Raw genomic sequence first — 14,179 nt, 5'->3', positions numbered from 1 at the left:
ATGAATAGCCTTCTATTGGAATTCAAAGAATCGACTGAAATCCAGAGAAAGCTTCTTCAACGAAGTTGAACCAAGTGCACAAGCGGAAGGTGTCAGACATAGACTTGCCAATCTTCCTCAAACAACATCCATGTCCATAAGTCACCACAAAGAGAATTTCCTTTTGGTGTCGACTCAAACTGGGCTAAATGGAAGTGCCTCAACGGACTGAGACCTGGTACTGGCTAGTCCTTCAAGAATGACTCTCGGCTGACAGAAGTTTAAAACTATATATCGGCCTTCGGCCTCGCTGCTCGGCTTTCAGCCTCGTTGTTCGCCGAGCCCCCTCCCACATAGCTGAGGTCATTCTTGAAGGACTAGTACTGGCCGATGAGTGACTCTCAAAAGTGGGTTACTTTAAACACCGAAGATTTCACCTGCGTATGTGGAACTGAACCACACACAATGGAGTACATTGCGATGTCCTCTATTGAAGCAAGAGTTTTTAAGCTCTTAAAAGACCTTGCAGGGAACTGAGTGATATTGCTAAGAGTTGTGTCCAGCAGTGGCTGAAACACAATATCTAGCGTGTGTGGACATGCTAAAAAGAAGAAGACTTATCGTCAAAACATTAACAACAACAACAACAACAACAATAACAACAACACAACAACAACAACAAATACGAGCAAAAACACAACCAAGGATCAGCAAAAGGAACGTGCATATGTTGTTCTATAGCACCGCGAGACCGAAAAAAGTAAAAATTGAATAATCTATATATATTTTATTGTTTGTTGAAGCCGTTTCGATGAAAAAAAATATGTGCTTCTTTTCATGTAAAAACACTGCACGAATCAATGTTAAGATGGATTGAGCAACAAGTAAAAAAAACTGCTAACATTGTACCAGCAGCTACTGTAGCTTCTCAGTTTTATTATTTAGCATTACATATTAGCCAATCATCGTACATAAAATATATGTTATTCGATTACAAGAACAATGAAGTAAGGTTTCATTAATAAAGAGTCATGTCATGTGAGTGAAATTTTGGAAAAAAATTGCCCCACTTCATGGCTTGATTCGATGTCTATGTTGCGGCAACATCTGTGAATATTGACGAGCGCCCTCCTACGACACCATCAACTCAATGTAAAGGACGCTTTTTATTATGTAAATTTAGACTCCAATTTTAAGTCGTCTTATTTTAAGTACTTCTGAAGTAACTCTTGTAAAAACTACTTTGAGATTGGATAAGAATATAACAGTCTAAAACTGTGTGACAAGTACGGATATAATAAGGAGATTGCAAACATATCGGCCCTGATAACAAATAAATACTACGAAAAACTTGATATGTTGTTATGTCTCATTATTATAGTTATAATATTCTACCAAACACAGTCAAGCTCTCCTCGTCAATGGTGTACTATTTGATTAAAATTTTTGATGCATAATTTCGTGTTTCTTACAATGCTAAATTGTTACAATGTACTGTGTTCTAAAACCCCGTTACAACGTACCATGTTTCGTAACCCACCTTTTTGAATTACTTAAGGTGGTACTACACCTCTTGATAAATTTGTGACTATTTTTGTATTTTTCTCAAAAAATAATGACACACTGGTAACAAAAGTTATGTATATTATAGAGGCAAGGACAAGCGGTACGTTATTTACGATAAGAAAAGAGGTACCGCTAGAATGTACCCCATTTCTTAACATATATATGAACCACTTGTTTTGAATCACTGAAATCTCAGTGAAGTAATTGGATAATTTTCCTTGCCTCTATAATATACATAACTTTTGTTACCAGTGTGTTGTTATTTTGTTGAGAAAAATGCAAAAATAATCACAAATTTATCAAGGGGTGTAGTACCACCTTAAGGTATCCGTTAGTCCTAACACGAATATAACTAAATTCGTCTCACATAATCTTTTTTTTTTTTTTTTTTTTTTTTTTTTTTTTTTTTTAGTTCATGACATAACTATGTGATTTTCCTTTGTCCAGTTGGTCGATAGAGCAGTCTAAAAAATTGTAGATCAACTATGAACATAAGAAATTATAAACTAACGGTCCAAAATATTGGATAATTTATAGTAGGGCTATTAGCATAAAAATAGTACTAGATACATGTACACATGACCATGAGTGATCATAGCATCACCAATTTAAAACATTTCGACAAAATGTTTTTTTAACCGGTCGGTCCGGGCGGACACATACTCTGGTCCTGATGGAAAAAGGCTCAAGCAAAATAAGTTTATAAGCATACTGTCCGATATGAAGAGAAAAGAAAGAAACAGGATTGAGGAAAAAGAGTAAGAAAAAGAAAGCCACTCCCAATAAATCAATTGTAAAATTTTGCTCTTAGCCCTTGAGGCGAGAAATAAAAATAAAATAAAAATAGGAATTCTTATTCCATGCCCCGATACAAAGGCGACATGTTGGTTAAACACCTAGCCTAATAATCACAATAAACTAGACTTAAAATAATTAATAGCCTATTTTTTCAATGTTTTAAAATAAACCAGACAGATTATTAAATGATATGCATTGGGTCCTAGTTCTGTTTCGGGTTAGGAATAGCGTAAGTATAACTTATGGGATAAAGGGTGTTTACAGTTACATTAATAAGAGAATAAGAGTTAGAGTTAGAGTCACCGTTATAGAGTCAACGTTAGACGTTACAGAGTCAGAGTCAGAGTCAGAGTCAGAAGTAACGAACAGAGGAGGTATACAGTTGAATTAGAGGTCATATTCAAAACGCGATATACGCCATTTTCAAACTGGTTGAGATATGTCATGCAACATGTGCCCCATGTTGGCTTTAAATAATGACACCCTGGCTTTTAAAATTCCTAGGTTTACAACTTTTAAAAAATACAATCTAAATTAGCACACATTTTCTTATTTATTTTTCTTTATATTTCCCCAGTTTTATTTTGAAATATCACAAATCGAGAAAAATGAATACCGGTATATCTACAAAAGGATTATACGCTATCACTGGTTGGAGCTGAAGTTGGAGTTCGACCTAATTTGGCACGTCGACTGCACAGTGCCAAAAGTGATAAGTGCAATAGCTGCCATGTGTAGATGAGTACAATATACTGTGTGTAAATTGCTCAACATTTACAGTGCAGCTATTGCACTTACCCACTTCTTGCACTGAGCATTCGACGTATAGCCAGGGTCCAATATATTATTAGGCTATATATGGGTCATGGTTGACAATTTTCCTTATTGCTCTCCTTATATCGTCATGAACATGCAAGATGCCACGCATCTTTAAACTTATGGAGACGAGCATTGTCAAGATAGACTTTTGTCAGACCGTTTGTCCTCAATCCGGTGCACAAATCTGAAAATCTTTTAACCTCATTTATGCCAATTTTACCATGCGGAAAATTGAACGCAACTAAGGAGATAACAATCCTGTAAAAGATTTTTGTGGGGGCTTTACTTCTTTTCATTGTCATTATTGTTCAAAGATAATAATATAAAAATATTGATCATTAAATCGTCATAAGAATGGTCTGAGTAAAATCGATGAAATAGCGCTATTCCAGTTGAAATCCACACTATCTATTGGAAATATTTTCCACAGGGTGAGTATGTTTTTCAAATGTAACTGGTCAGGGTTAATCATATTGAAACCCATACCCCCTCTGTATTATTATGGATTTACTTATATCTTTCATATAACTGGAGTGATTATTTCAAATGGAAGTTACCCAATTGTCTATTCTATTCTATTCTATTCTATTCTATTCTACACTCATACTCCCTCTGTGGAAGAATTTAGCTAAACCTTCCAGGGGGTGGGGGTTTAAATGGAACAGCCAAATTGTTCAGAACCATTACCATGGCTATGAGGATTTCTTAAGTAGGTTTAACACGCAATGAATGCAGTGGGAACCACGTCTATAGTCTCCATGGACTGATAAAGATTTATTAAATCTTGCCAGATTGTTCAATTATATACTTAAAATATCTATATTATTGATTAGGTCATGTGCCTTTAGTATAGGCGTAATCGATTTCATACGATCTCTTTGTTAAACTTTACTTTGTAGGTTTACATCAGATTCATCTTTTGTGTCATTGTTGTGAAAAAATACTTTTAGAAATATTCATCCCCTACTCTTTGATCTAACTATTTCTATGATCTAACACGGTCTCTGATGTGACATTATTTTAGAAAGTGATTAATATAGATAGGATTGACTGAGATTGAAGAGAAGGAAGCAGAGAGGAAGCTAGGAGGAGGTGGAGGATAAGGAGGTGGAGGAAGAGGGAGATGACGATGACGACATGTGACAATGTCCTGACAATGGCACCAACAACGATGCTAGTGGTTAGATTATGATGATGGTGATGATGAGGAGGAGGAAGAGGAAATGGAGGAGTAGAAGGAGGAGGAGAAAGATGAGGAGGAACAAGAAGAGAGGAGAAGGAAAAGAGGAGGAGAAGGAGGAGGAGACGTATATGAGGAAGAACTTGGGAGGAAGAGAGGAGAATGAGGAAGAGAGGAGAATGAAGAAGAAAGAAGAAGGAGAGGAGAAGGAGGAAGAGAGGAGAAGGGGGAAGAGAGGGGGTGAGGAGGAGGAGAAGAAGGAAGATGAGGAAGAGGAAGAGAGAAGAAAGAGGACTAACGATTAGGCGAAGGAGGAGGAGCCGCGAGGAAAAGGACACATGAAGGAGGAGGAGGAACACGACAATATGAGCTAATGAGGAGGAGGAGGAGGAGGAGGAGGAGGGCTAATGATGAGGAACCAGGATGACGAAGAAACGCGGAGGAGGATTAGATGGCATGAAATAAGATACACAATTTGTGAAATGGAAACTAAAAATATCGAATAGGTTTGTTTACATGAATATCATTTTCTAAAATGCGCACTTGCCATGATCACACAAGTGTTGTCATACATCAATGTTCCCAGTAAATACCATTCATCGAAGTTTGACTATATAAATAACGCTTTTTTTCTACCAAAATAACGAACGAATTAAAAAGAAGGCGTTAAATTGCATTAAAAAGACAATAACACGGTTGTGGATCTGGTCTCCTTACAAATCGGGGACTCGACAGAGCTGCCAAGTAAGCGGCGGCGACCCAACCAACAATTTTTTGTGGGAAAAAAAGAACCCTTAGGAAAAGGAAAACATCGCACCAATAGTTCTAGTCGCTTTATTTTTAAAAGCAGTGTTTGTTCACCCCAGCGGCGAATTACGTGTACGCTTAGCGCTCTTCAAGTATTACGCCAACCATATTACTGGCCTAGATTTGCCCCGTAATAAGAAGAATAACCACTGGGCTCTTAAAGCGCCTAAGGTATGAGTTTATCTATAATATTTGCTAGAACTACAGTGTTTAAACTGCCACTCTTTAAGCCTGTCTTTGTTGATCCGTTTAAACAACCAAAACATAGCGCGTAAGCAGTACAAACAAGTGATTTTATTTAACAAGTGAATATAGAGGCGAATTCTAAGGAAATATTTTAAGTTTTTCAAAAATCGCATTGTGGTATTATATTCTTATATCAAAGTCCAAAATATATCCATTTCCTTTAACAGTGCACGAGTTGGTTACAATAATTCCGAAATATTATGATTTAATAAAATGCAAACTATTAGTATTTTCATTGAAAATAATGGCATATGATTGAGAGCGAGTCCTAGTATTGTTCGTGTTCAGACTGCCGTGCTCATGGCTAAAGTGATATAGGGCCTGTATTGATATAGATTTCGTCAGATAGGGTTTTTCTGGTATTGGATTAAGGAGTCAGTCCCCGGTTGTCACAAATTTATAAAAATGTAATCCTTTCTCTTATATCTTATTAAATTATTTTTATGATACATAAAGTCATAGCCACCTCCACCACCACCATGCATCATTATATTCATTGAAATTGGCTTGTTTTTTATTGCAATTTCAAGTTAATATCCTTCCGTTTAGTGTAATTAAGGTGTTTTGCATTGAGGACTTATATACCTAAAGAAGAAAAACAAGCGGAACCTGAAGAAACAACGCAACCCCCTCAGAAAGATAACTATTTTTATTTCTTGCATGTTTTAAGTGATGAAAGAACCTTTAATTGGCAAGAAACCAGCCACAATTGTATTTTACATACATTTACACAATATTCTTTGTTTTTCAACATGTTCAAATAACTAGAGCGGTTACTGCATCATAGCTGAACCATGAGGCTTTTGCAGTAGATTACGGTATTCCATTGTCACCCGGGGGCCATAACTTCTTGGGATTCGAGATATGAAAAGGACCTAAAATATAAATATTGACCCGAGTCTTATCAGGAATCTCCCCCGGGCAGAGGAGTTATTTTTTATTATATTCTTTTTTTCTTTCTCCGTTTCATTTGACACCACTCGGGGTTCATACCTTGTGATTTTGAACAGGACCCAAAATAGGAATATTGACACGGGTCTTATAAGGAGTGACACCCCGATGCACGGGGAAATTATTTTTAGTATGTTCTTAACTTTTTCATCTCTTTCATTTGACACCACTCGGGGTCATATACCTTCTTGGCATTTTAAGATATAAAAAGGACACACGTGAACATTGGCCCAGGTCTTATAATGAGTGCCACCCCGGGATGGTTAATATTTTTTATTATATTTTTGTTACTTTTTTCTCTTTCATATGACACCACTCGTGGTATTTTGAGTTTAGAAAAGTGTTTAAATTCTATCATGCTTATATATGCTGATGGTATCATGGTTCAGCAAAAAAATAAGTAATGATCTCTAATTGAGATGAGTCTGAGTCTCAGATTTAAAAATTTAGAATGCAGTGATGTAGCCAATGGGGAGGAAAAAGTGTCTTTCACACAATTGTTTTAGGGATAAAATGGGGACGGCAAAGAGTAAAGTGACATTAAAATGACTAAAAATGGAACAAAAAGTTGACAAATCTGGACGAAAAATTGGCTCTTCTCTTACGTAGTACACATTGGACATTAATAAATGAGCTTCAGAGTGGAGATATTTCAGTTTTAAAGACATTTATATGTTCATCCTATTGTTTCTATTCATAACTCCATCTAATATATAGCCTTAGGTTTCTAATAACAAAAGCCAATTATTATAAATAAGTCTTTAATTGAGAGACCCGTGTTCCAGACCATGTCGTATGAAGGGTGATGAACCATGAAGGGGTTTGCCATAGTGGGCGATGATGCCTATAGGTTTATAGCAGGTGGCCTGATATGGATGCTTTATGGCTATGATATGAGACTATAATTAAGGGGCCTATGTTAGATGATATGGTTTAAGTGTACGTGAGGCTACCACCACAGATTCCAAGGAATAGTCCATCTATCTATAAAGAAACTGTTAAGGTGGCGCTTAACATAAGTATTTTTGACAGCTTCTTTGTATAAAAATATATAATGATAATGTCGTTTTAAATATAAATTATGATCACCTTAATGACTTTAGAGGGAGTCTGATGAATAATTTAAATAAAATTGCACCCACAGTTATGTAGATATTGTGGTGCTTAAGATAAGATAAAATGATAAAAGTAATTATTTTCTTCACATGTTGGTCCATATCTCAAGAACTGCAATACCTAAGTCGAATGTGTATTAAGAATATCTCTTTAGCACCATGCATGTGCTATGCCATTCATGCACTACTAACATGACTATAATGTGAAGTTTAAAAAAAATCTGAATTACTAGTTAGCGCCACCTTAACGACCCTTCATATTAATTACAGACACCTTTTTCTTGCCAAAATGAAGTTAACTTATATTATAGAAGTCGTCATAAGGGTCTCTGACCATTTACTGATTCTTATCAAAATGAGAAAAAATCATCAGTAGATAAAAAAATAAAAAAACAATCACAAGAACAAATAAACAAACAACTAGAAAATCTCATGCAGGGGTGTGGCCAGAATTTATTTCTGGGTACTGATTGGAAGAAAGTTGACCTTTTTGTGTGCGACAACACAAGATATGTAGGCTATATTGTTTTCTTTTCTTTTCTTTCTTTCTTTCTTCACTAATTTCCAAAAAAACCCAAAAAACTCGACAAATATTTCAAATTTAACTTTATTTACCAGTTAGAAACTAAGGATTTAATTTTAGCTGTATTTCTTTTGGCAAAAACAAGACAATACTTTTTTTAATTCAAAAAAACAAAGTTCAATATTTTTCTTGAATCGGGAGTAGTTTTGAATCCCTCACTTCTTTACTCGCACTCGAACTGATAATGAACATGTCAATCAGCTGGTCAAACCATGGCAACGATGCGCTGACAACATCAACTCATCCGAATCACCTTTAAATCGGATCTGTCATCACGTGCTACTGGTCTTACGCATCGCGTCTCAAATGACTCGTCTTATAGTGCGTGATGTTCAGCATGGATATGGGTCTACTCCACAGATCGTCTTCATTTTTGAGCGCATGGAGTAAGCATGGTAAGGAGGAAAACGATAGAGGAGAGAAAGTAGAAGGAAAATCAAGATTTTTTCTCAGATTAAAGACGTGTATGACTACCAACTGGGGATAGGACGAATCATGTGACTATGACTTGTAATAATTATAGAGAATTATATACATAACATTTGATAAAATGCGCAAAATACAAAAAAGTTTATGTGTATAATACCGTAAAAAATTCGATAGTTAGCATATACTATCGAGCGCTTTTAAAACATGCAAACATGAAGAGCCCCATCCACAAAAGTGTAAAGGGTTTTGAGCAAATCATCGATACACAGTTATATATACGAACAAGTAAACTGCAAATGTGTGTCTCAACCCCATTAGCTCAGTTTGTAAAGCGCCGGACTCTGGTACAATTTCATGTTTTCAAAAGCGCTCGATAGTAAGCACATATGCTAACTATTGAGTTTTTACGGTATTACACATGCCAATCAGCTGATAGTCTAGTCAAGTCAATGTTTATGTGTGACATCTCAGCTCATTTCAACCGCCAAAATTGAATCTTTCATCACGTGCTACCGGTCTTACGCGCTGCGTCTCAAATGACTTGTCCCAAAGCGTGATGACATATATAATAATACTGCACAGGTCTCATCCGTACATATGGAGTAAAAAGCACGTTTTTCATCTACATTTGTTCCCTTTTTCAAGTACATTTAGTGCTTTAGAGAAATGATCTTCTTAAATATTGTTTGCTAAGAAAATTAAGTAAACCGTGACCTGATGACAGTTACCATGACGAAGAGGGTTTGACGATGAGGAAATTATCCATTAGTGGAAAGAAGAATGTGGATCTTTTAGAAATTTGCAGGCAAGACGTCGTGCATCTGTCATGCAATATTGGTAGATTCCTGAAAGTACATTATTATGGTGATAAAAAGATGCAACGGTTTGGGTAAAATGAAATTCTTCTCAAGATAGTTGAAAAAAACACACAAAAAACTAACATTTGTTTTGCTCGACACACAGGCTTAAAATATAGGTTACCAAATAGTATTTTGGGCCACTTATTTGAAAAAAAAAAATTAAAACTCAAAACTGGGTCCGCCATATCATACCGCCACTTTGGGGCGTAGCCAGCTTTCTTGGTTAGTCGCGGGGGGTAAAAATTTCGGGGCAAAGATGAAAAAAGGAATTGCCGGTTGCATCATTTTGACCAGTTATTATCGGTGGGACATGTAAAGTCTTCGAGCTTCCAAAACAGACTTTATTGGGACGATGTGCGCGCGCGAAAATGTTGCGTGTAAACATGCTCCTTGTCCCTTTTCTTTTCCTTTGCCTTCCCGATGTTCGCTTTTATTTTTTGTCAGATAGGCACTTTTCTCTTTCATTTGCTTGTCAGGGGCATGTACGGTCTTTGATTTAGTTGTGTTTTTATTATTATTTTCTCCCCTTATTTCCCCAAGAGGTATACGTCTGAGCGATGTTTTCTGCTATCTTCAGTAGATGATATTTCAACAAGTTAATAATACTATAGTACTACAAATGAGAATAGAGTTATATGGCCAGACGTTTTTCCGGCCAGGCTGCCAGGTCCCCCTTGGGTGGACACTAATAGCTTCACTAATGGTCAATCTAACTGGACACTCGGTAATGATTCGAAACATAATTCCACCAAATAGATATGATTGCGTGCCTCAAGTCACGATGTTACGATACCTAAGACAAGCGAATGAGGGGAGATCCATGGAATGACTGTATGGGACATTGGTCTAGGAATTCCCTGGTGGATATTGATACGGACCCTGGGATATGGACGATCATAGGATGGGGTTGTGTTGTCCTCCCAGCATGCAACGGTGCATGTGTGAAGAATAAGGGTTGGGTTTATGTCGCCCCAGCATACAACAGGGAGATATGGCGAGTTAATGGTAGAATAGTTGCGCCATTAAAATCACATTAAAATGGAAAATAGGGGGCTATAATGAAAGGCAGAGATAGTTCGCATCTGAAATTCTGACAACTAAACAGGACTGCCGTATTGCGCAGGTCGGCAACCAATCACGGCGCGCCTTTACCCTGAGTCCCTGACGTCAGAAGTGAACTAGTCTTTTTATCTCTGTCTTTCATTATATAGCTGGCGTTGTGAGGATATATGTTAGCTTTTGATTTAAACATTGACATGGTTTTGAGATGTATATATATAATGAGCTATTCCATGATCCACACTACCCCTGTGGAAGATTTTGGAAATATCTTCTACAGAGGGAGTATGAATTTCAAATGGAATTAACCCATTAGGCAACTCAATTTGAATTTCATACACCCTCTGAGAAAGATTCAACTTTAATCTTCCACAGAGGGAGGATGAGTTTTAAATAGAGCAGCCTAATGTGATGATTCCATTTTAAATTCATACTCCCCCTGTGGAAGATATTTCCAAAATTTTCCACAGGGGTAGTGTGGATTTTAAATGGAACAGCCAATTGCCCTTTCTTTTTACGCCTTTCCTTCCCACCTGTTACACGTATTTTTCAAATTTAGATACTTTATAAAATGCCAATGCCTTGCATGTTTGTTTTCTACTTTCATCCCAGATAATATTACAATGTTATTTTCAGCTATTTCATTTACTTAATGTGACCTTTTACAATATGGTTACAGCTTTGTTTTGCTCTTAACCATCAGTATAACACAAAAATGCAAGGACATTTTCGCCTAGATTTATGCTCAGAGACGTTTTCAACAATAATTGTTGTATCAATTGTAGCTATTCTACAAACACCAAACAGAATCACGTACCACACATTCGTTATGGTTAGAATGCATGGTTGAAATCATTCTGTTATTAGAAAATATCCTTTCTATGGCAGTTAAAATAATAAAGACAATCAATCGACCGATCAATCAATCAATCATTCAATCATTCAATCATTCATTCATTCATTCATTCATTCATTCAATCAATCAATCAATCAATCAATCAATCAATCAATCAATCAGTCAATCAATCAATCAATCAATCAATCAATCAATCAATCGATCAATCGATCTATCTAGCAATCGATCAATCGATAGATCGATCGATCAATCAATCAACCAGTCAATCAATCGACCAGTCAGTCAACCATTCAATCATTCAATCGATCGATCGATCAATTTAATCAATAGATCATCATCATTCATTTATTTATTCAATCATTCATTCAAGCAACCAAGTAACGAATAAATCAATAAATAAATAAATAAATCAAACGAACAAGCAATTAATTAATCAATCAATCGATTAAGCAATCAAGTAACCAATCATTCCATCGATCAACATACATATCAATCAATCAATCAAAGAAACAATTAAACAAAGAAACAAAGAAACAAACAAGCAATCAGTCAATCAATCAATCAATCAATCAAAGATATATTATTTTATGTTACCGTATAATTGGTTATTTTTAGTGCAGTTGATCACGTAATCTGACATATCGTCCCCTGCATCTCTACATAAGCTAACTGTTCATCAAACATCCAGATATAAATACTATAACATGGAATATGTAACCAATATGTTAAGGTACATTATTCCTTACTTTGTAATGTTAAAATGTAACAACCATTACAAAGATATTGAACAGTCTCTACGTGAATATCATGAATCTAGTTAACATAATAAGACCTTCAAATCTGCAACATTTTAAAAGATAAAACCATTATGGCGCGGATGTTGTTTGAAGTGACGACTAAACAAAATTTTTGTATATTTTTTGCAGGTGAAATTTCTGACTTCACATGGTAAACCCATATATAATAGTATAAACATGCCTAGTATCATATCAGTGGCTCTTGAGATAAATGTTCTCATTTTAAAATACTCTGCATGCTAGCAATAGGCTTCAACATTAAAAGCAAAGTTTTGAGATATATTTTCTCAAAATACCAAGAGCTATCTCAAGAACCACTGAACCAATAATAGGCTTGGTTGTACTCATTTTAACCCATTTTTCATGCTGATTTCAAATATGGTCATCAAAATTTACAATTATTCTGAAATTATTTGAATTGTTAAAAAAAATGTTTAAACTTGTCGGCTGCAGTCGACACCCGCGTGGAGAGAGTTAAAATGAAATATTTGACTCTTTGCAACATCCACATGATGGTGGAAACCCACGGAATGGTCACTGGCACGAAAATGAACAATCGCCATGTTTATCTTTACCTCTTGGCACTTTTCGAGCCTTTCTATTGACCAAAATGTTGACTTATCCCAAATGTACCCCCAACAGAAATCACTCCTACCATTGTAACTAAAGCAACAAGATGTGTGCTCAGTCTCATAATGCCAAAATAAAAAGGAGCTCCACTGGAATGTCAATTGTTTCTCCTACAGGCAAATAATGTTAGCTAATCGCCATGTTATTGTAAGATTTAACTTGTTTTGGTCAAATAAAGGATTTAGGTGATTTGAGGGGGTGAAAATATATAAGTTGACCATCTTTGATCGTGCGAGGGAATTGAGAACGTCTATTAACACCCATTGTGGCGGACTGGTGTCTGTTTTTTGAAAGAAAAATCTATTAAAAATGAGTGTATTTTTGATTATTTTTCGTTTATTTACTATCTTACAGCACTAGCTTCACGTGGGATGGAGATAAAGAAAAATCTGGTTAAGGTTCCCGAAAGGTTGTTTTTGAAAAGGTCCTTGAGAGTTCGAAAAGGTTCACATTTAAAGGTATTATTTATGTTTTTAAAGAAATGCGATAGAAAATATTAGGAAGGTTCTTCTAAAAATAAACATACACTTTAATTACATATCATTAGATTTATAAAGTTTATTTCCAGGACGTTTAAAATTAAATATCAAAAATATCAATTTTGAATAATTTGTCATAAAAATTTGTATTACCGTAAAACCTCGTTTACAAGCATATAGAGTGTTTTTGATGAAAGATAAATTAATACGAAACAGCCGTAAATATGCCAATACAAAAGATTGGGCTTACAATAGTACTTGTTTGTAAATGCTTGTATCGGTAATTAATTTGCTCAAACTCCATTATAATTTTGTCGGTGGATGACGTCTAGATTAATTTAGCTGTCATCAAAAGCACTTTATATGCTTGTAGACGAGGTTTTACGGTATGTCGCGAATTTCTCAAAATCAACATTATTTGATACCAGAAAGTCATTCATCATACTCAGAATGCAATGTCTTGTGTGCTCTCGGGTCCCACAAAAATACTATACAAAGGTGGGTAACCGCGCCCTTAAGTTTTCATTTTAATTATAAGCATTGTATGGGAATTTTCTTCGTTTGCTGGTCATGTAACATGCCCGGGGGGTAACATGTAAGATAAATACGAAATTTCACCAAATCATTTCAATTTACAAACATCACAGATGTATTTCTCATAGCGTACATCTGTGTATTGGACTGGAGAAACATGAAAAAAAAGTACACAAGTAACACAAATGAAGATACATTATTATAGAAGATAAGTACCACACATGTACTAACGTAAACTCAAGGGTAGTGATTCATTTTGTGTTAAGTGAATCATGACACTCCATTTCGTTAAAACAATAGTGACATGCAGAGATAGTGTCATTCAGATGTACGGGGTCAGCTGTGTTTTTGTATTCAGTTTAATGATTGTCACTCGAACGCGGATGTTAACAATCCTTCATGTATTGAGAAAAGAACTGATTTTCCAGAGTATTTAAAACAAAACTAATACAAATAAGGAAAGGAAAGGGAAGTAAAGTAAAGGAAAGGGA

Source organism: Amphiura filiformis, chromosome 19 (genome assembly GCF_039555335.1).
Source record: "Amphiura filiformis chromosome 19, Afil_fr2py, whole genome shotgun sequence".
In the NCBI taxonomy this organism is placed as follows: domain Eukaryota; kingdom Metazoa; phylum Echinodermata; class Ophiuroidea; order Amphilepidida; family Amphiuridae; genus Amphiura; species Amphiura filiformis.
The sequence above is the reverse complement of the archived record's forward strand: the minus strand, read 5'-3'. Positions refer to the sequence as shown.